Genomic DNA, 22,069 nt, shown 5'->3' on the forward strand with positions numbered 1-22,069 from the left:
CAGGACACTTTTTCTTATTTCATTTTAATTTTATGTCATTAAATAAATGTTTAATTTTAATTCAGAAAATGACCAATAATGGGCAAATTGTGTTCTAATCAAATCAAACAAATTAATTTACTATGATTATAAGATTTTAGAATTTATTATTTATTGTTAAGTATATTATTAAACCTGGTTTGTGGCCCGCCTTTAACCATAAGGCAAGAGCGGGTCTTTTAATTATATTTGCTATGGATGAATGGTGAATGTGATGATGACTTATGGTGAATGTGATGATGATTTATTATGAATGCAATGAATGAACCTAGTTGGGACGGTTAATTAATTTTCCACATAGGAACTCGGTTCGATTTATTCGGGTTGGGTTTAATTAAATAATTTAGCTTTTCTAAAATAAAATCAATTAGAAATTGTAGGTTAAAAGAGGCCGATTTTCCCGGAGTCGGCTTCCAACGGGCCGACGTACCCAATTCCCTTACCTAGAATCGCACATGGTGCACCTGACCAGTTTTTCAAATAATTGGCCTTAAATAAAAATGGGTTAAATGGAGTCATTTTATAAATTAAAATTGGAAACGGTCCCATTGCCGAAATAATGGGCGGCGACTCAAATGATTTGTAAGACGATTTATCGGCACCGCATTCCCAAAAGGTTTTAACACCATTTTCAATAAAAACAAATAAAAAGTAGTTTTCCGAGGTCCTTTTCCGGGGTTTTAAGGGATCTCAACTCTCTCAATAAGCCAATAAAAATAAAAATAAAAATTGGGGAGAGGGGCGAAAACAGTTTGGCGACTCCGCTGGGGATCTTGCACCCACTAATCCCTGGTTATTTTCAATAAATAAGTGGTTGCAATTAGGAATTGACTATAAAAGCCTACTTTTTTTCTAAATAAAATTGATTAGAAAAGCCGATGGAAAATTTTTAATCGTCCGTATGTGTTTATTTGCTTTCCTTTTTTTTCTAGGGTTTTTGCATTCATACCACATTTCTCTTTTCTCACCACATTCTACCCGTATCACCCTTCGGTACTGGTGTTAACTTTGACAGTAGATCTAGCCTAAACCTTGCGTTTTAGGTGCATCCATCCGAGAATTAACATTACTACCAACCGCAAGCCTAATACCTTAAAGGTGCGTCAAAAGGAGTAGGCCCAACAAAGCCCGAATCCTGTTTGCGGAACCCAGACTTTGTAAGCCTAATAAGACTAAAGCCAATGCATATAGTTAAAAACCATAGTCACTTCCCTTAAGGAAATACCCCGTTCTATTTGTTGTTGTTGTGCCGCATTCATTTCCGAGAGTTGATATCGTCAATCTCAAAACCCCCTGTTGGTTGTCGAGATTAGACCAATTCCTAGGAAACAAATGTCGAAATTTATACCAATGGAATCCGTGTGTGGGAGAAATAAGGTTGGAAGGCATGCATTTCCCAACTCTCGTTCCCCTGTATGTTATAAACTGTACATATATTGTGACATTCATGCATCAAGTAACATTTTCTTTTTCAGCCATGCATCAATAAGAGCTAATGTTCGGTATGGACATTTGACCTTGGTCTTGAGACTGGACCTCAAACTCGTTTTGAATAATATAATGCAATCACTTATAGCGAATTAACACCCAAAAGAAAAGGGAGATATAAGGGGGTTGCAGTTCCTTTGTATTTTTACATTTCTCGCATTATCTGAAAATAAGTGAGAGATTACAAAATTTTGTAACAAAATAAAATGAAATCCTGCTTGGAGCCATATGTTCCAAGGCAAAAAGTAAGGATACAAAAAAATATACACAAAGAAATAATAACAAAAATCCCGCTCGGAAGTTCTTCCATTCCGAGGCAAAAGTTAAGGATTCGAGAGAAAATAGTCGATCGTAAATCCAAAAGGAACGATCGACGACAAATAATGCCCGAAATGTTCAAATACAAAATAAGTTATTGTCATATTATTCACACCGAATTTTGGATCCAGTCGTCGATATTGAGATCTTATTTCCATGCCGGTCTTAGCACATTAGCAATGCATTTTCATCCGATGTGCTTTCATTTTCTCATGCATACATGCAGGACCTACTTTAACTCAGACATTTTTTGTCAGAATTGATCCTTCCCGGGAAACTGCTTCAAGAGTTTAGAACCAACGCCCTGGTCAATGCCTAGTCAGAACATCCCCAATCCCCGAGTTTATCCCAGTCAGTTCTGTGAGTTATTCAAGTTCATCGGATTCAGATTCTGATTCAGACCCAATGGAAATGGCTGATGATATGGAGAATGAGCCTGGGTTTTCTCAAGCCCAGATAAGAACTATTGCTCAGATTGTAGCAGCTGCTCTCGCCCAAGATAGGGCCCAAAATCAAACTCCTCCCACTTCAAGCAGTCAACCAGTGGTTGAAGAGAGGCAAATCCCAGAACCTACTTTAGATAATCAGACTTCTATGGGAAACACTGTCCCAATTGAGAATGATGTAATCAAACAACTTGCTGAGCTGAAAGCCAAGATTGAGAAAATGTCTGTAGTGAAAGAAAAGGACCCGGTCACCAACTTTCACATAACCGAGTATGTTTTGCACCCAACTAGCTCCGCTTCGTTTAAAACATTCAAGCATACTGTGTTTGAGGGAGATAACGACCCTCGTTCTCATCTGTCTGAATTCCTCCGAGTTTCTCAGATGAACCGATACAATGAGGAGGATGTTTTGCGAGCGTTCCCACAAACACTACATAAGGACTGTCGGAGATGGTATGATGGTCTAGATGAGGAGATTCAGAAGAACTGGGTCAAACTGCAGACCACTTTTCTTAAGCACGTTAAGACTGATGAGAGTGACGAATTTGGCTTGCGCGATTTGGAGAGTCTGAGACAAGGGAAAGATGAAAGCTTTTCTGACTACTACAGGAGGTGGAGAACTAAGCTATACAGGGTCCAGACGAGGCCGAAGGACCAAGAGCTAATTAGAATCTTTAGTAGAAGCTTGTTACCCTTCTTTAAAGAGAGAATGTTGACCCAACCTCTCATTGATTTTGCTCTAGTTCAAAGAGCTGGTTTGAACATAGAGGAGCTGTATAAGGAGGAAAAGAAGAAGAACAGAGGGTTTGGCAACTATCGGACCTCCTACAATGACAGAAATGTTGGAAATAGCAACCATAATTAGTCAGGAAGCAATAATACAGTGGGGGCAGTCAATGAAAGAGTAAGGAGAGAATTCACAGACCTGGGAAGGCCCTTGAGTACAGTGTTGAGGTCTTGTATCAAGAATGGGGTACTTTCAAAGCTGCCGGTCGATCCGACTAAACCTGTGCGTGGAAGGTATATGGATCGGAATTGTGATTATCACCAGTGCAAGGGGCATTCGACTGATGAATGTTTCAAGTTGAGGCACGATATCCAAGATCTGATTGACAGCAGAAAAATTACCAAGCCTTCTGAGAGGAGCAAACCCAGCACCAAGAATAATCCACTCCCTCAATATCAGTATAATTATCCGCCCCGCAAGTCTCAGTCGGGTGGATCAGTCAATGCAATCGAAAGTGGATTGCCGGAAGAAGTTGTGTTGGCAGAAGCTGAGTGGGAAGAATGAATGTGCGCAATGCTAAACATATGGGACGACTGTAGCAGCGATGAAGAAGGGAAGATGCCTGTGAAAATATGGATTGAGAAGAGCATTACTGTGAAAGTGGGCGACGTGCTAGAAGATGAAGACGAGCAGATCCAGCTCGCAATTCAGAAAAGCTTAGTTGATCAAGAAGAGCAGTGGTATTATAGCAGCGAAGAGGACGTGAATGAGGTAGGTGTCCAGAGCTTAACCCGAAGTGGGCGAGTATACAATCCCGATAGCAGTGTGCAGGCTAAGGGAAAAGAGGTTGCTGCTGATGGAATGAAAAAGAAGACAACAGAGAAGGGCGGAGAAGAACCAAAAGAAAAGAAGAAAGAAGAGGAAGTAGTGAAAGTGCAGAAGAAGACTGTCGAGGTAGGTGAGAGCAATCAAAACCGAGCACCCAGTGGTGTAACTGCCAGTTCAGTGTTGAGCCAATTGCAGAGAACAAGAGCAGATATTTCATTATGGGATTTGCTGATAGCATCCAAAGAGCATAGGGAGTCTTTATTGGAAGCCATGACTTTTGTCAGAATGCCTGCTCGGATCTAGAGTGTTGACATGATCAACGTGTTGCAGCGTAGAATTGGCGAAATCACTTTCTTCGATTCGGACCTCCCACCAAAGGGAAGAAACCACTTCAAGCCATTATACATCCAGATTGCCGTTAACGAGCGTGACACCCGGAATGTAATGGTGGACAACGGGTCAGCCCTGTCTGTGTGCCCGTTGAAGATGCTATCCAAGTTCAAAATTGAGGAGGCAGAACTTGAACCATCAAACATGGTGGTCAAAGCTTATGATAACACTATGCGGAACGCAAAAGGAACTTTCAGAGCGAAGATCTCCACAGGGGCTGTAGAGAGCTGGGTAGATGTGGTGGTTCTTAATATCTTAGCCAACTATGCTCTGTTATTGGGGAGGCCGTGGCTCCATCCTCTAGGTGCAATTCCGTCTACCCTGCACAGAAAAGTGAAGATTCCATGGGGTACAGATGTGGTGACCGTTAATGCGCAAGAAGACCTGAATGTGGCAACAGTGGAAGGCTTAGAGGTGACAGTGCCGTTGTCTGGTTTCCAGGTGGCAGTGATTGATGCGCCCACTAATGAGAATAAGAGTGCGGTAAACAGAATGAGTCCTTTTTCAAGGAAGATGATGAAAAAGATGCAGTGGCAGTATGGCAAAGGGCTGGGCCGGGAGCTATAAGGAAGGTTTGAACCTCTCTCATCGGCATATGGACAACAAGATAGACGCGGGCTGGGATATTCAGAGAATAGGAAGAAGGAAAGGTATGAGATCCGGTATCCGGTTAGAGGGCCAAATCTGAATCATATTTTCTTTGTCCCACAAGCTGCAGGGGAATTTCAGAGTAGGGGAAAGACCTACCCTGGCCTGGAAATATTCATGACAGACTTTGAAGAGAAACTGATCAAGTCTCCTGAACCTTCCTTGGAACAGCTGGTTGAAGGAACAGAGTTCGTAATGGGTATGATGGAAGCAAGCACTGAATCTGAGTGGTCGAAGAAGATATCCAAGTTTGAGGACTTTGGGGGGATTGGGGATGAAGCTTCCAAGACGGTGCAAGAGCAGAAGGCCAAGGCACGGATCCTCCAGTCGGTATTAGCTGCTGAAGACGCCGAAGAGGCAGAGAGGAAGGTATTGAAGATGAAGCTTGAAAAGGAAAAAGCAGAAGCTACCCCGGAAGAAGAAGAAGATGCAGATGCAGATGAAGTAATTCAGGCAATAAAGAACACTTGTGATGAATGTATTGAGCAGGCAATTAATCTTGTATTTTGCTTTTCTGATGTTTGTTTTGAGAACAATATGGATGGTTTGCCTTTGTTATTTCAATCAATGGAAGTGAACTTTGACTACTTGTTTTCTTGTTTTCCTGATTGTCACGTTCATGGCATTGATTATACCACACGCATATTTGACATAAATGCATTGCATCATTTTGCATTTAACTTAAGCACCACTGAAGATCCTAAAATAATCGAAATCGGATCAGACTTTAAACCTGAGCTTAGACAGGATCTTCAAGAATGCATTAGAAGAAATTCAGAGGTCTTTGCCTGGAGCTACGCGGACATGCCAGGAATCGACAGATCAATAGCAGAGCACTTCATTCCTACTGATCCGAGTGTTAAGATGGTGAAACAGAAAAGGAGAAGGGTCAGACCAGAATGGCAGGATAAGATCAAGGCTGAAGTCTAGAAATAGTTGGGTGCAGGATTCTTGGAAGTAGTACATTATCCGGAATGGTTGGCTAATATAGTCCCTGTGCTGAAGAAAGATGGGAGGATAAGGGTCTGTGTCGACTACAGGGACCTGAACAAAGCCTCGCCTAAGGATGACTTTCCACTTCCGCACATAAATGTTTTGATTGACAGTGCTGCCGAAATGGGATGTTATTCTATCATGGACGGATTCTCCGGATATAACCAAATACTGATGGCCTTAGTGGACAAGCACAAGACTGCCTTCACCACGGATTTCGGGACCTTCTGCTATAGAGTGATGCCATTTGGACTGAAGAACGCCGGGGCAACATACCAGAGAATGGCTATAATATTATTTCATGATATGATCCATAAAGGACTAAAAGTATATGCAGATGACATGGTGATCATGACAAGAACACAGGAAGAACACGCAGAGATGCTGGAGAAGTTCTTTGCACAGGTCAAGCAGTATAACTTGAGACTCAATCCCAAGAAGTGCGTATTCGGAGTAACGAAAGTGAAACTGTTAGGTTTTGTTGTAGGACCTAACGGGATTGAGGTAGACCCCGACAAAATAAAAGCCATTCAGGATATGGAACCACCAAGAATAGAACATCAGGTGAGGAGCTTCTTGGGTAAAATTCAGTACATCAGCAGGTTTATTTCGAGGTTATCCATCACTTGTGCTCCAATTTTCAAGCTACTGAAGAAGAATCAGCCAGTTAAGTGGAATGAGGACTGCAAGAAAGCCTTTGACCACATAAAGAAGTACCTGATGAATCCACCGGTGCTTAGTTCACCAAGACTAGGAGAACCTCTGATCATGTATCTATCTATAGAAGATGCAGGAGTTGGAGCAATGTTGGTACATCCGAACGCCGCTGGAGTAGAAAAGGCCATTTACTACATTAGCAAGAAGCTACTGCCTATTGAAGAGAAGTACAACATGGTGGAGAAAACATGTATGGCAGTAGTATGGTCGATAAAGAAGTTGAGGCCTTACTTTGATTCCTTCAGGGTCACTTTCGTTTCCAAAATTGATCCTCTGAAGTATTTGCAGAGAACGCCTACTCTAGAAGGACGGTTGTCTAAATGGTTAATTCAGATGTCTAGCGTGGATGCAAAGTTCGTAACAAAGAAAAAGGTCAAAGGTCAGGCTGTGGCAGAGTTCCTGGCAGAAAATCCAATTACAAGTGACGAACCGTGGTAATTGGAGTTTCTAGAGGAACACTTGCTGTGTATTGAAACAGGGGCTTGGAAGTTGTACTTTGATGGATCAGCCAACAGAAATGGAGCCGGAGCTGGTATTGTAATAGAAGCACCTAATGGCGAGGTCACCACAATGTGCAAGAGATTGTTGTTCCCGGTCAATAACAATATGGCTGAATATGAAGCATGCATCATGGGAATGGAAGCTCTTCTTGCATCTGGCGCTAAGGAGGTCGAGGTAATAGGAGATTCGTTATTAGTTATTGAACATGCTAACGAGAGATGGAAAGTAGAAGAAGAAAGATTGAAGCCCTATGTCGAGTACTTGTTGAAGAAGGCAGCACTATTCGACAAGATCACTTTCACTCATATAGGAAGAACCTATAACAGAATTCCGGATGCCTTGGCAAACTTAGCATCGGCTTGGCAAGATTTGAGTAAAGTTCTGAAGAAGCCATTTATCATTACCGCAGCCAATATCCCATGCTATCAAGAACATTTTGTAAACCAGGTGGAGTCGGAGGAAGAACCCTAGTTTATGAATATTCTGAGGTATATGAAAGACGGTACTTTTTCTGATGATGCAACGAAAGAAGACCGTACAGTTCTCAGAAAAATGGCTTTGAATTATGTCCTGGCCGATGGTGAACACTATAGAAGAGCTTGGGATGGGATGCTGCTAAGATGCGTGAGTAAGAAAGAGGGAGAAGACATAATGAGAAAAGTCCATGAAGGAGTTTGCGATACTCATTTAAGCGGCATGAGCCTAGTAAGAAAAATCATGAGGCAAGGTTATTTTTGGATGCAGATGGAAGGTGACTGTGTTCAGTATGTGCGCCATTGCAAAGCTTGCCAATATCATGACAATAAAAGCCACTTACCTGCTGTTGAACTCCATCCAACAGCTCCTTCTTGGACTTTTTCTGCATGGGGCATAGATGTCATCGGCAAAATCTCGCCAGCAGCATCGAACGACTATTAGTATATATTGGTTGCAGTTGACTACTTCTCTAGATGGATTGAGGCTCAATCTTACAAAACCTTAACCGCCAAGCATGTGGCTAAATTCATTGAACAGAACATTTTCTGTCGCTATGGTGTGCCCCATCACATAGTTACAGATAATGGCTCTCATTTTCAAGCAGACGTTGGTCAGTTGCTTTATAGATATAAGGTTGAGCATCACCATTCTTCTCCTTATCGCCCTCAGGCTAATGGTGCAGTAGAAGCTACGAATAAGGAGATTAAAAGCATCCTGTCGAAGATGTTTGAAAGGTATAGATTATTGGATCACGAAGCCCAGAATCATCCTGGTGGGAAATTTAAACCCAACTGGCATGGACCGTTCAGAGTTCAGAAGCTATTAGCAAAAGGTGCCGCTGAATTAATCACCATGGAAGGGAAGCCTGTCAACCGAATTGTCAACCAGGACCAAATGAAAAGATTTTATGCCTGAAATGATGATTTCGATAAAAAAAAATCAGCTAAGCTGAAAACCCGAAAGGGCGGCTTAGGCAAGAAATAAGCTCGCTAGGTTGAAAACCCGAAAGGGCGGCCTAGGCAAAAGTTAGAGCACAATAATTAAAAAAAAAGTATAATAATGATAAAAAAAAATAAAATTTCGGGATCAACGCGTGGTGCTTAGTTTAAATGCGAAATCTATGCCATGCGTTCGTGATAGATTTGTGATTGGTTGCTCAACGCCATTAACTTGACTCGAAGGAGAATAGGAAAATGAGCAGTTAAAATAAATGACCATTGCATTAAAATAAATTTTCTTTACTTCTGTATAATGTTGAAAAGAAGTAAGATTAATAAAGGATTTGAATTTCAAAATTTTTCTTTTTGTTCCGGGATTATGGTCAAAGAATGCAAGACCTTCCTCTCTGCTTATTTGATTAAAGATCGACTCATCTGGTTTAAAATGTTCTGGCTGTTGGTCCTGCCTAAACAATGAATTCTTTTAAAGCATTGATCAGAAGGACGAGCACCATTTTCTCAGTGATTTCCCTGGAAAGATCAATATAAAACCATGAATAAAACCTTAGTACTCATATAGGTTCATGCATACATAAAGGAGTTACATTGGTTATTTTTGTTTGATTTGTGCATGTAATAAAATAATTACCCCATTCTTTGTTGTTTCCAAGTGTAAGCTTTTGTCTTTGCATAATAATTTCTTTTTATGAGCTTTCATTTATTAACCCAAGGGCAGGAGGCCCAAATAACTAATGCAACAAATGATTTCGAAAGAAAAGGTTTGTTGTCATTTGCTGATTCGTGTGTGCAGAAAGCAGGAATTAAAAAAGACAGAGTCATCGGGGTCATTAATCAAAAGCAAAGCAGATACATTAAATAAAAGCTCATAGCCTGAGCATAGAAGAGACAAAAAAAGCAACAAACAACATTTTATTCTAGTGGGGCCTATCAGCAGAGGCCAACCTTCACAGAGCATGACATCATCAGAGGGTAAAGAACCAATTGACATATGCAGGTGTCACAGTGCCCTGCATCGTCCCCTCATCTAAATACCTGGTGTTTCGATTTCGCCAACGGTCAGTCAAATTGGACAACAGATGCGGCATTATGAGACCACTTTCAAAGTTGTGGATTCTGGGAACACGCTGTATCATCCCGTGCTGACGACTGATCCTATCCGGGAAATAAGCCATGGAACGGTCTAGACTGGCATACAACACGTAGTTGAGGTTCATACTTTCGGTTGTTACCAGTGTGATCCTCCACCAAGGACAAGTCCACCGAATCGTAGGGTTATCCCCGAAATCGAAGCGTCCTCGAGTTCGAGACCGAAAGTTGGCAGGGCCATAACTTGGAATTAAACGAGCTGGGACCGGAAGAATCAGGCTTAACTTGTCTAGAGCCCAGGCTTGCAACAACATTGGACAACCACGATGATGAATATTGAAGTTGGTGATGTGAAGGGCGATATCCCTAACCCAACACATCGTCTCTCCCATGATCATCATGAAGACAGTATGGTGGTACATTTGCATGTCGCGAACAACTGTCAGAAGTCGAAAATCTCCAATTCCAGGTTGGCGATTCTTCATGGCATACACATTCAACAGCAAGAAGCAGCAAGCTCGAATCCAAAAGGGATCTAGATCCATGGACAGAACCCTACTCAGGAAAGGCTCCAAGGGAAGGCCTTGATCCGTGTTTATGCCATCAGGGAGGTAAACCGGACATAGGGCCACAATCTCAGCTAGATCATACCTAGGGCCTGGGGGCAAAGCCAGAGTTTCATCCTGTTCAGGATGATGATCCATCACGGCACACATTTCCTCATAGGTCGGAGTTACTTCAGAGTCTCAAACCGGAAAACCATGGTGTTAGGATTGAAATATGCGACGAGCCAAGATAAGAAGTCGTGGTCGGGTTTTAAGTCTTTGAAATATTTCAGCCAAACGAGTTGGTTCATAGGAGGAATTTGCCATAGGTCGTCAGGAATGGATTGGACAAAGGATGAAACTTGGTTCCTGAAAGCCATGGAAAAGGGTTATCTAAGAAACGGATTTACTTCGAATGCTGGAAGTGAAGGAGACGTAAAGGAAAGCCTCCATTTATAGAAGAGTAAAGGGCCCAATGAACGAAGCACCATCATGATTATTTGACCTGATATCTACTGTCAATGGTGGTTAGAAGGGCATTTATGTATAGATCGCTCCAGTTGGTGGACATTTAAGCTTGCGTTAATAAGAAGGACAGCTTGTATAATAAGGAGGTTGAGTCTTTATGACGGCATTAACCGCCCTGTCAGGTAAGTGTTACGATCCACTTATGTTTATGGATTGATTCTTGTCGTATTTCATTTTTAAGTTCATTATTTTATTCTTTATTTATTTCATCTCATTTCATTTATTCATTTACAATAAATTAGTTCATTGACTGCTGATGAGGTGGACCAATTTTGTAAATAAGTGGGACACCACTATTTTGTGTTTTTGTGTTTGTGTTTTGTTTTTGCAGGAATAAGATCTCACAGTTGTAAAATATAAACATGTATGATAATGTAATAAAAGCAAAATACTGTAAAATAATAAAAAATGTAAATGACATCATAAAATTAATCAAGCTGTACATCAATCCTACAAACTACTAAACGTTCAAAAAGTGTTCAAAAATGGCTGAAACACCGAGGCAGGGCTATCGTCGCCTCCGGCTCAGACCTGCAGCCGCCTAAGGGGGTGGAGACGGTGGTGCGTCATCGGAAGAAGGGTCGTCATCGTTTTCCTCGGAGGAGTCGAGCGCGATACCCTCTACCTCTAACCTCGTCCGGAGCCGGTCCACCTCCGCCTGGAGTCGGCTCACAGCACTGGACTGGCGAGACTGGTGCCTCCGCAGCCTCCCGATCTCCAAATCCTGTAAAAACTGAGATATGTAAGAAAAGGGAAGCAAAGAATAAAGAAGAAGGCAAAGCACAAGAAGATCATACATACCCTCTCATGCCGCTCGGAGTAGAGTTGACCGATGAAGGACCGGGCGAACCCGAACTGCTGGCACAGCTCCTGGTACCTCTGGGCGGGCACCTGCAAACATAAAAAAATAAAAAATAAAAAATAAAAAATAAAACATTCATTAAAGAGTTATTCAGGTAAAGTGTTCTTAACTTTGTAAGTTCAGTTTACAACTCACATCTGTGGTGTGCTCAGGGTCCAACTGCACTGGTGGAGGAGCCCGCCTAAGGTCAGCAGGAATAGTGATGCCCGACCCCAGACCCAGATCAGGATCCAGCACCACTTCCATGCCAGGTGAGAAGGGGACATCGCCCAGTACTACCCCTGCCAGTCCGGCCGGAGCAACCGCTGCCCCTGCCTCAGCTGCAGCCTCAGCTCTGTAATGGGCTGCCGTCCTATGTGTCTTCCGCTCCTGCAACAAGTCACAGAGGAAGAAATTTAGTCAGTTGGTTAAACAGTGAAAAAATGAATGATGAAGATAAATGAGACTGAAAATAAGGAAGTCACCTGGGTGTACTCCAAGACCTCGGGAAGCCGAGCCTGCATCCGAGAGGAGAAGTATGCGGTGAAGTCGCCAGCGGACAGAAAATCATTAGCAGAAAAGCCCCTATACTCCTCCTCCAGGTCCTCTCGGGTCATGCCCTCTAGTAAGCACATATGACGAGGAGGAGCATGAGGCACTCGCCGCTGTGCTGGGGCCACCGGAGTATCATAAACTCTCTCTCCTAGGTAGTACCGATCAATCCAGTACCCCCGCATCAGGAGCCTCGACCGGGTATGCGGCTCTGTTACCTCACGGCCCGAATAAGTCCTCCAGGCATCACAATCCCACAGAGTCAGAAGCAGCTGCAAAAATAGAAGAATCAGTAACTATACAGTGTAAACGAAGGAAGAAAGCTAAGCTAAATTATTCAGAAGGTTTTTGTACTTACATCAGGCAGCTCCCTATCATTAAGGAAGCTCCTCCAGTACTCTGGATCCTCAGCACTGGCATAGGTGTGGTGACAATGGGCAAAATACCAAGGGATCTGCCTAGACTCAGCAGGAGTGTCGCCACTCGGACCGCCTGGATAGATGCAGTACTCATAAGCCCACACCTGCAGTAAAGATTACAGTGATGTCAGTATACAGTTAAACAGTTGAAAATAAAATGACATAGAGAAAGATGAAGAGAATAAGGAATTACCTCCAGTGCCCGGATAAACTGCTAGTTCGACTCACCGCTACCACGGGTCCACACATCCAGACCATGATAGAGGTGAGGCAAAGCTAGAGTGGCCCAGTCAAAGGACCCGACCTAGCTCAAGTCCCTCAAGCATACCAGCACCGCCAGATCTCCCTTATTCTGGGAGGTGCATAGCAGCTGAGACGAGATAATGTAAAAGAGAAAGGACTGAGCAGCCTGGTCCCTCTCCTCCTGAGTATAAGCAGGTGCAGCAGGTCGGGCCTCCACTAGCAACTCCCTCCAAGCCACCAGCCTGGTCCTGATCCTCTCGGCCCAGAACCGATAGACTACCTCATACGACACTCATCCCTGCGCAATGTACCTGGTCTGTGTGGTCACACCAAGCAGAGAGCGGACTAGCTAAGCTCCTAAGGTAGCCGTCTGGTACCGAGCGTCCAGGGGAGTAACTGGACCGGTAAAACGAAAGCCCGTGATGGCAGCATAATCCACCGGTGTGAGGGTCATCTCGCCAAACCCGAACACAAAGGTTTGCGTGCAGTCGTTCCACCGCTCCATCAGCGCGTACCGCATAGCAGGTGGAAAATAAGGCTGTGTGCGGTGGAGCCCCGCAGCATAATCGCCGAAGCCGGCAGTAATAACCCGAGCTCGCATGGGAGGGTCTAACAGGTCCCAAAATCCAGAAGCGTTAGTGGATGATCCACCCGAGCAGGCCTTGCCCAGATTAACCTGTGTAAGAAAAATTTTTATTCTGTGTAAGAAAAATATTATATTGACAATTATTTATTTTTATTCTATGGCAGGAAAATTAAAAATCCAAGTCTCGGGTTAAACCGTAGCTGTGTCACGCAACTACATAGCCGCATCACGCGTCTACATGGCTGCGTCACGCAACTTGCCCAAGTCGCGCACCCTGAAGAACAGCTGCGTCACGCAACTCCACAGCTGTCTCACGCAACTGTTCAAAATTTGGCATCCTAAGAACAGATGCGCCACGCATCTCCACAGCTGCGCCACGCATCTCCATAGCTGCGTCACGCAACTGCTCAAGGCTTTGCCTCGTTGACGAACAGTCGCGTCACGCAACTGCTCAAGGCTTTGCCTCATTGACGAATTCAAATTATGTTTAATTTCATTGTGTTTGCGTTATTTTTATGCAATTTTCAGGGCAAGATCAAGTCGTATAAGAATAGCAGCAAATATTCATCAATAGATCAAGCTTCTAACGCATGCAAAGGGGTAAAATCCTAAGTTCAGGGAAAGCTAGGTGTAACACCCCTTCCCGGTCCACCCGATAACCCGAATGAACCGAGTCGAGATGTTACAAACTGGGTGACTAAATGTATGATCTGGCATGCTGATATCATAATACTGACTATTTATATATATATACCGATGCTGTTTACATTAATACTGTACTGAATATGTATATACATGATACGAGTGTACAAAATGGAATGGGCCCAACTGTGTGCCCTGTACATGCCATGGAAGGAAGAAACAAAAATACACATCAAAACGAGAAGCTACCCTGAAGACTGAGTCTTCTACAGATGAACTGCTGCAGTTGTAAACTGACGCTCTCTAGACCAGTCTCAAAACCTGCGAGTTAAACAGGTAACTCGCTGAGCTATACAAGCCCAGTGGATATCTCAACATATCAAGTAACAATTAAATGCATACATGAGTACAAAGAGCCAAGTAACAACCATGTAAACACATAAGGCACAGATAATCACACATATCATCTTACTTTCATTTTATCTGAATGATCTTTCTTGTTGTGTATTATACTGTATGGTTCATTAAATATTAGTTACAATGTCTGTATGGCTCCATAAGGTTATAGTGAAACCGAAGTGATAAGATAAACTGTATGAATACTGTAGGCTATAGGCCCCGAACCGGATTCGCCTATGCCATTGTATGACCTAGTGAGATACTGTCCGCTTTGGTGCCCCTAACCGGATTTGCACCGCACGGTTTAATCATATCCACTCAACGGCCTGTAGCCGGAGTTTCAAACTGTATGGGGCGCAGATCTGCAATTCTCTGTCGCGACATAGCCTTATCTACATGGTTTCTACCGAACCTCAATGGAGCTTACTGCATAACTACAATGTAATACAACAGCACATTGATAGTGTCACAACATCATAACTCATCATGTTTATTTGATTTCACATCATATAAATGCTTACATGTTATTTTAATCCATGTTCTTATGTTATGTTTTGTTTTACAATGATTGGATGCATGCATGTTGAGCAAGGGAATGTAATTACATAGCAAATGAAAGGCAAAAGAGTGTCAAAGCATCAGTCGCGAGCGCGACATTCCAAGTCGCGAGCGCGAGATGCTTCCCAGAGAGAAGTCGCGAGCGCGTCTTCAAACCTCGCGAGCGCGAGAAATGCATTTGAGAGTCAGAGGGTTTTCTGGCTCAAGTCGCGACCGCGCAGCACAAGTCGCGAGCGCGAGATGAAGTCGCGAGCGCGCTTGTGTGATTCGCGAGCGCGAGATGCACACACTGAGGGTCAGAGAGCTTCTGGCCAAAGTCGCGACCGTGCATGTGATCCTCACGAGCGCGAGTTGTGCAATTGAGAGTCAGAGAGCTACCTGACTCAAGTCGCGAGCGCGCAATAGGAAATCGCGAGCGCGACTTGCTTTCCAGTATGCGCGAGCGCGCGACGTGATTCTGTGCAGTCTGTATTCTTTTGGCCATAACTCTCAATAGCTAACTCCAAATTGAATGATTCAAAAGCCCATGTAAAGCTAACACAGAAAGGAACAAATAACTCTTCTATGACAATTCCTAATTCCATCATTATATGGGTTCAAAATCAAGATGAAGTTGCTGGTAACATTTCCAGCAAACTCTGTTTCCGCTTCATATATTCATCCCCTGTTTTCACATCATTTCCAGTACTTCCACCCAACAACAAGCAACATATCATCTCATTGGCAACACACCACACAATTTACATGCAAAGAAAATAGTAGACAGCATGAGATATCAAACCTTGACGTCAAAAGGCTTGACCTCTGTTTTAGCTTCTCTTTTCTGCAACTTTGGAACTTTCTTCTCCTATACACAAGAATTCTCATAACTCATCTCCAATATAACTCAATTAAAGAGTGAATAACATATAACTTCAAGGAATTCTACTTACTTGGAGTGGACTTACTGCGTAACTTGCATGAAAAGTGCAAGGAAATGGAAGGGAAACTTAAGAAGAAAATGAAAAACGTGAAAATAGGAAAGTGAAAATGATAGGAACGGGTAGACTCTAGAAGAAGTGATTTGGCTGTGTAAACTCTCTAATTGGTACCTCAAGTATACAAAGGCTACAACTTACTACCCAAGCTATATGTTTGGAGGCAAACAAGTCCTAAACTTTCCATGCAAATAAGTCCACTTATCATCCATTCTACCCCAACCAGGTTTGGTTCAACCCGACTCAACTCAAGAGGATGTTACAGTTCTCCCCTTCTAAATAAAAACTTCATCCCGAAGTTTACCTGTTGTAAACAAATGCGAATATTGTTGTCGCACGGTTTCTTCTGATTCCCAAGTTGCTTCTTCTGTCTTATGATTCCTCCAAAGAACTTTCACCAATGCTATTTTCTTGTTCCGCAATTCTTTAGTTTCTTTGGCTAGGATCTGAACTGGTTCTTCTTCATACGTGAGATCCGGCTGAATTTCAATCTCGTCTGCTGATAACACATGTGAGGGGTCTGATCTGTATCTTCTCAACATGGATACATGAAATACATTATGGATTCGATCTAATGTTGGAGGTAATGCTAGGCGATAGGCTAATGGTCCTACGCGTTCAACAATCTCGTATGGACCAATGAACCTAGGACTTAGCTTACCCTTTTGTCCAAACCTTAGGATCTTCTTCCATGGTGAAACCTTCAAAAATACTTTGTCCCCAACTGAATACTCAATGTCTTTTCTCTTTAAATCCGCATAGGATTTCTGTCGATCACTTGCTTCCTTCAGCCGTCTTCTGATGATTTCTACTTTCTCTTCTGTGTCTCTCACCAAATCTGGACCCAAAATCTTCTTCTCACTAAGTTCTGTCCAACATACAGGTGTTCTGCATCTTCTACCATATAATGCTTCATAGGGTGCCATCTTGATGCTCGCTTGATAGCTGTTGTTGTAGGCAAATTCCATGAGAGATACATATTTGTCCCAACTGCCTTCAAATTCAATAACACATGATCTCAACATGTCTTCCAGGATTTGAATCACTCTCTCTGATTGCCCATCTGTCTGCGGATGAAATGCAGTGCTGAAATGCAGTTTCGTTCCTAATGCCTCTTGAAGTTTACCCCAGAACTTCGATGTAAACCTTGGATCACAATCAGAGATAATGGATGATGGAACTCCATGTAGTCGAACTATCTCACTAACATAAATTTCTGCTAACTTGTCCAGAGAATGGTCCGTCTTAACTGGTAGGAAATGAGCAGACTTGGTTAATCTGTCCACAATTACCCATACTGCATCATGCTTCCGCTGTGTTTGAGGTAAGCCAGTAACAAAGTCCATCGTGATCTGATCCCATTTCCATGTTGGCACTATTATGGGATGAAGTAACCCGGATGGCAGTTGATGTTCTGCTTTTACTTGTTGACATGTTAAACATCTTGTTACAACATCTCCGATGTCTCTCTTCATGCCTGGCCACCAGTAGCCTTTCTTCAAATCTTGATACATCTTGGCGCTACCTGGATGCATTGTATATGGACTGTTATGAGCTTCATGCAGAATCTTTTGTCTGACCTCCCCTGTCTGTGGTACAACAATTCTATCTGCATAAAACAAAACTCCATTGCTATCCAATCTAAATTTCCCACCATGATCTGCCTGGACTTGTTTAACCCATAGGGCTATTTGTGCATCTTTCTTCTGTGCTTCTGCAACTTCCTGAAGCCAAGATGGTTGTACTTGCATCTGTGCGAGAATAGCTCCTTGCTGTTGTAACTCCATACAAATTCTCATTAAGCTCAAAGCATACAAGGATTTCCGGCTAAGGGCATCCGCTACCACATTAGCCTTGCCCGGATGATAATTAATGACATAATCATAATTAGCCAGAATCTGCATTGTAACACCCACCGGTCAATCCCGGAGAACCAGACGGCGGATGCCACAATCAGTGCCGGAGCACCGTCTTATGTCACTTATTAAAGCTAGATCACAAATTAGAAGTGGTTAAATTTTCATAAGGAGGCAAGTAATTAACGTTTTGTTTGGTTTTTTTTTTCTTTTTTTTTTTTTGTTAACGAAAATAATATTTAATGAAATTCCTACGAAAATTTCGCAAGAGTTTCCCCTAAAAATTAACTTGCCACACAAAGAAAATATACACACTTCCAATTTTCTCCAAACCCCAAAACTCCAATTCAACATAACATACCACAAGCACTTCTAAATATCCATCAACATACGCATCATAGTCTAAACACATTCTTTTCAAGGAATATATAATCATCATACACCAAAAATATAATAAGATGTTATTTCCTTCAATAATCATAACTCTTAATACATTATAAACTTATTATATACAACCTCCATAATACAATCTTTACATACATGCCAAAAATCACCATTTACAAAATATCCTACCCAAAATGTGATCTCTACTCTGATGCTTGTCCTCTGGTCTTTAAGAACACCCTCCGCTCTTAACCTGCGCGTGATAAAAATCAACGCGCTGAGTGGAAGACTCAGTGGTGCTAAATAACCAACAATTAAATTAACAATAAAAGCCAAGGCAAAACTTAAATTACTCAACTATATAAATACCGAAATCGCATTCATTTAATTCAAATACTTTGAAAGAAATGAGAAGATTATAAATACAAATATGTCTTCATTCTTTTATAGCAACAACAAAATTTCATTTTTCGTTAAGGCTCATACTCATGCAGAATGAACATAAGCAGATTTGATCGTGGCCTATATTAGCGCCACCCCCATTACATACTCATGGCCTATGAAAGCACCACCGTGGCCTATGAAAGCACCACCCCCATCACACAGTCGTGGCCTATGAAAGCACCACCCCATCACACAATAAGCGCGTCCGCCTATTTATAAGGGCTGATAACCCTAGCATATGATCATAGCTTCACAATAAGAAAATCCATCTCATCATACCACGTTTCAATCATGCATAGTAGAGCCCAAATCAAAAACATTCTTTCACAAAAGCAATAATTATAACTCAAAACCTCTTCATTTAGTACTCATCAGTTCAAAAGTTTTACTCAAAACACTATAAATGTATATATACTTAATATAGTAGAAAAGTACATAAATCAAGAACTTTTCAGCATTTCCATAAACTTGACCTCTGCTGGGTTTTTAACACATAAATTGAGTTATGGGTCTCCAAATTGCATGAAATCAGATTCATTAGAAAGCTAAGACAAAATGCTACAAATTTTCAGAAGGGACCACAGCCCAGATCACAGAGTAAGATAGCAAACAAAAGCTCAGAATACAGACCAACAGATCAGACCTGATTCAGCAGAACCAAGTCCAATGTTTCTTGAATTCCTACTTCACCAAACACTCAAATGAAACCAATCCAAAACGAGATAATTCTCAAGACACAGGGAAACAACTTTTATGAAGAACTCAGAACCTAATCTTATCATTATAGTGGTCAAAATGGGCACTCAATTTAGTAATGCATGTGGCTCGACACAACAGAGTCAGTTTGGGTGTTTGAGCCATAAATTGAGCTATGTATCTCCAATTTGGACACAAGAGGATGGGTTGGAAAGATAAGAAGTAAATATATAACGTTTATGAAGAACATAAAACGTTATTTTGCCATTTGAGTGGTCAAAATGGACAATCATTTCGGATATACAGGGAAGACACCATAACAGAACCAGTTTTGGTATTTCACTCATAAGTTGAGCTACAAGTATTGAAATTGGACATAAGAATATGTTTTGGAAAGCGGAGAAATAGAGCTACAACTTTCATGAAGAAGTCAGAAACAAATGGGAAGTATAAAGGGGTCAAAAATGAGTTCCAATCCCACGGCAGAACACATCTCACATTAAAATTCAGCAATTTCAACAAAACATACAAAGTTCCCAAAATATATTCAAAACCCTAACCATGTAAAAACAACTTAAACAAGTGAAATTATGATTGCACTAACCTTATTAACAAGCTTGAAAAAGCTTGGAAAGCCTTACTCCTTGGCTTTCTCTTTCCCCTTTGAGGATGGTTCTCCAACCTCTTCAAAGCATGAAAAATCAACATTACAAGCAAAACTTAACAAAAGAAATAGTTGGAGCATGATTTAATGCATCAATAACATGTCTAAACCATGAATTCTACTTAACAATTCACAAAACTCAAAAACCACAACTTACTTGCTTCAATGGTAACTTCACTTCTCTTTGGTTTTAATCACCAAACTCAACTTCTACTTCTTAATTCTTAAGAATTAAGTACTAATCTATGATTTAATTAGGTAGTTTGGTGGTAAATTTGGAGGTAAGAAAATGAAGAAATGAAAGAAAGAGGAAGAAGATGGAGATGGCGTGGATAAGGAGAAGAGAAGAAAGAAATAAGTGTTGTGGTGTTTACTTTAAGTGCCAAAGTCAAATTTGACTTCCTAAAATCATGCAAATGTGTGGCTAAGATCAAGTCCTAAGTAATCTCATCCAATGGCTCTAAATATTCCTCAAATAATTCTCTTCTACTTCTTATTTAACTCCACCAATTAATTAAATTAACTCCACTAAAATAATTCCTCATTTATTTCTTAATATACCACACTAGAAATATTATGCATTCAATACATAAACTCTCCAAAAATATTCATTAAATATTTTCTACCCACCTAAATCATGCAAACATGCTCCAAAAATAGTAAATAAAATATTAACTATGCATAGTAATTTTTCCGGACTAAAATAATACCAAGTTCCGGACCGATGGTACTATTCACAGACCGGTAAATCACTATTACCGACACTAAAAAAAAATCAGTCTGTTACAGTTCTCCCCCCCTTAAAAGAAATTCGTCCTCGAATTTACCTGGTGTAAATAACTGAGGATGCTGTTATCTCATAATATCTTCACTTTCCCATGTAGCTTCCTTGGTCTTATGGTTTCTCCAAAGGACCTTTACCAAAGGAATTCTCTTATTCCTTAGTTCCTTGATTTCCCTCGCAAGTATCCTCACTGGTTCTTCCTCATAAGTCAAATCTGGCTCTATGGTAACAGAATCAACTGGTATCACATGTGATGGGTCGGACCGATACCTCCTCAACATAGACACGTGGAAAACATTATGTATCCTATCCAGGTCTGGTGGTAAAGCTAGTCTATAGGCTAATGGACCCACACGCTCAATGATCTCATATGGACCAATGAACCTAGGACTAAGCTTACCCTTTCTTCCAAATCTCAATATCTTTTTCCACGGAGATACCTTAAGGAAAACCTTATCTCCCACTGCATACTCTATATCTTTCCTCTTCAAATCTGCATAAGATTTCTGACGATCTGAAGCTGTTTTCAATCTATCTCTGATAATTCTGACCTTATCCTCTGTGTCTCGAATCAAATCTGGACCTATAATCTTACCCTCACTCAATTCCGACCAACACAGTGGAGTCCTACATCTCCTGCCATATAGTGCTTCGAAGGGAGCCATCTGAATGCTCGACTGATAACTGTTATTGTAGGCAAATTCAGTAAGTCGAATGTACTTCTCCCAACTGCCTTCAAACTCAATAGCACAAGCTCTTAACATATCCTCCAAAATCTGAATAACCCGCTCTGACTGACCATCAATCTGAGGATGAAAAGCTGTGCTGAAATGCAGTTTAGTACCCAAAGCCTCATGTAGCTTCTTCCAAAATCTAGAAGTAAATCTCGGATCTCTATCTGAAATGATGGAAGAAGGAACCCCATGTAATCTCACTATCTCATCTATATAAAGCTCTGCATACTGCTCCATGGTGAAGTCAGTCCTAACAGGAAGAAAGTGTGCCGACTTAGTTAGCCTGTCAACTATTACCCATATAGCATCTTTCTTTTTAGGAGTTAAAGGCAATCCAGTCACAAAATCCATAGTAACTTTATCCCATTTCCACTCTGGAATAGAAGTAGGGTGTAACAAACCAGAAGGAAACTGATGCTCTGCTTTCACTTGCTGGCATGTCAAACACCTCGACACATAATCTGTGATATCCCTCTTCATCGCCGGCCACCAATACTGTGATTTCAAATCATGATACATCTTATTACTGCCAGGATGCATAGCATAGGGACTACTATGAGCTTCCTTTAAGATACTCTTTCTCAACTCTGAAATTTTAGG

The 22,069-nt window shown here is 41.6% G+C and overlaps 1 long non-coding RNA gene across 1 annotated transcript; it reads right to left on the reverse strand.

Annotated features, from left to right (window-relative positions):
• Positions 1-18,161: 18,161 nt before the first annotated feature.
• LOC149498980 (uncharacterized) lies at positions 18,162-20,601 on the reverse strand. The gene is made up of 3 exons (XR_016322677.1): positions 20,109-20,601; positions 19,892-19,971; positions 18,162-18,400 (listed from the first exon to the last, which is right to left on the reverse strand). It is a non-coding gene; the product is annotated as an uncharacterized LOC149498980 (long non-coding RNA).
• Positions 20,602-22,069: the final 1,468 nt, after the last annotated feature.

This window comes from Jatropha curcas, chromosome 1 (assembly GCF_041381405.1).
Source record: "Jatropha curcas cultivar XTBG-Jc1 chromosome 1, XTBG_Jcur_1.0, whole genome shotgun sequence".
NCBI lineage: Eukaryota > Viridiplantae > Streptophyta > Magnoliopsida > Malpighiales > Euphorbiaceae > Jatropha > Jatropha curcas.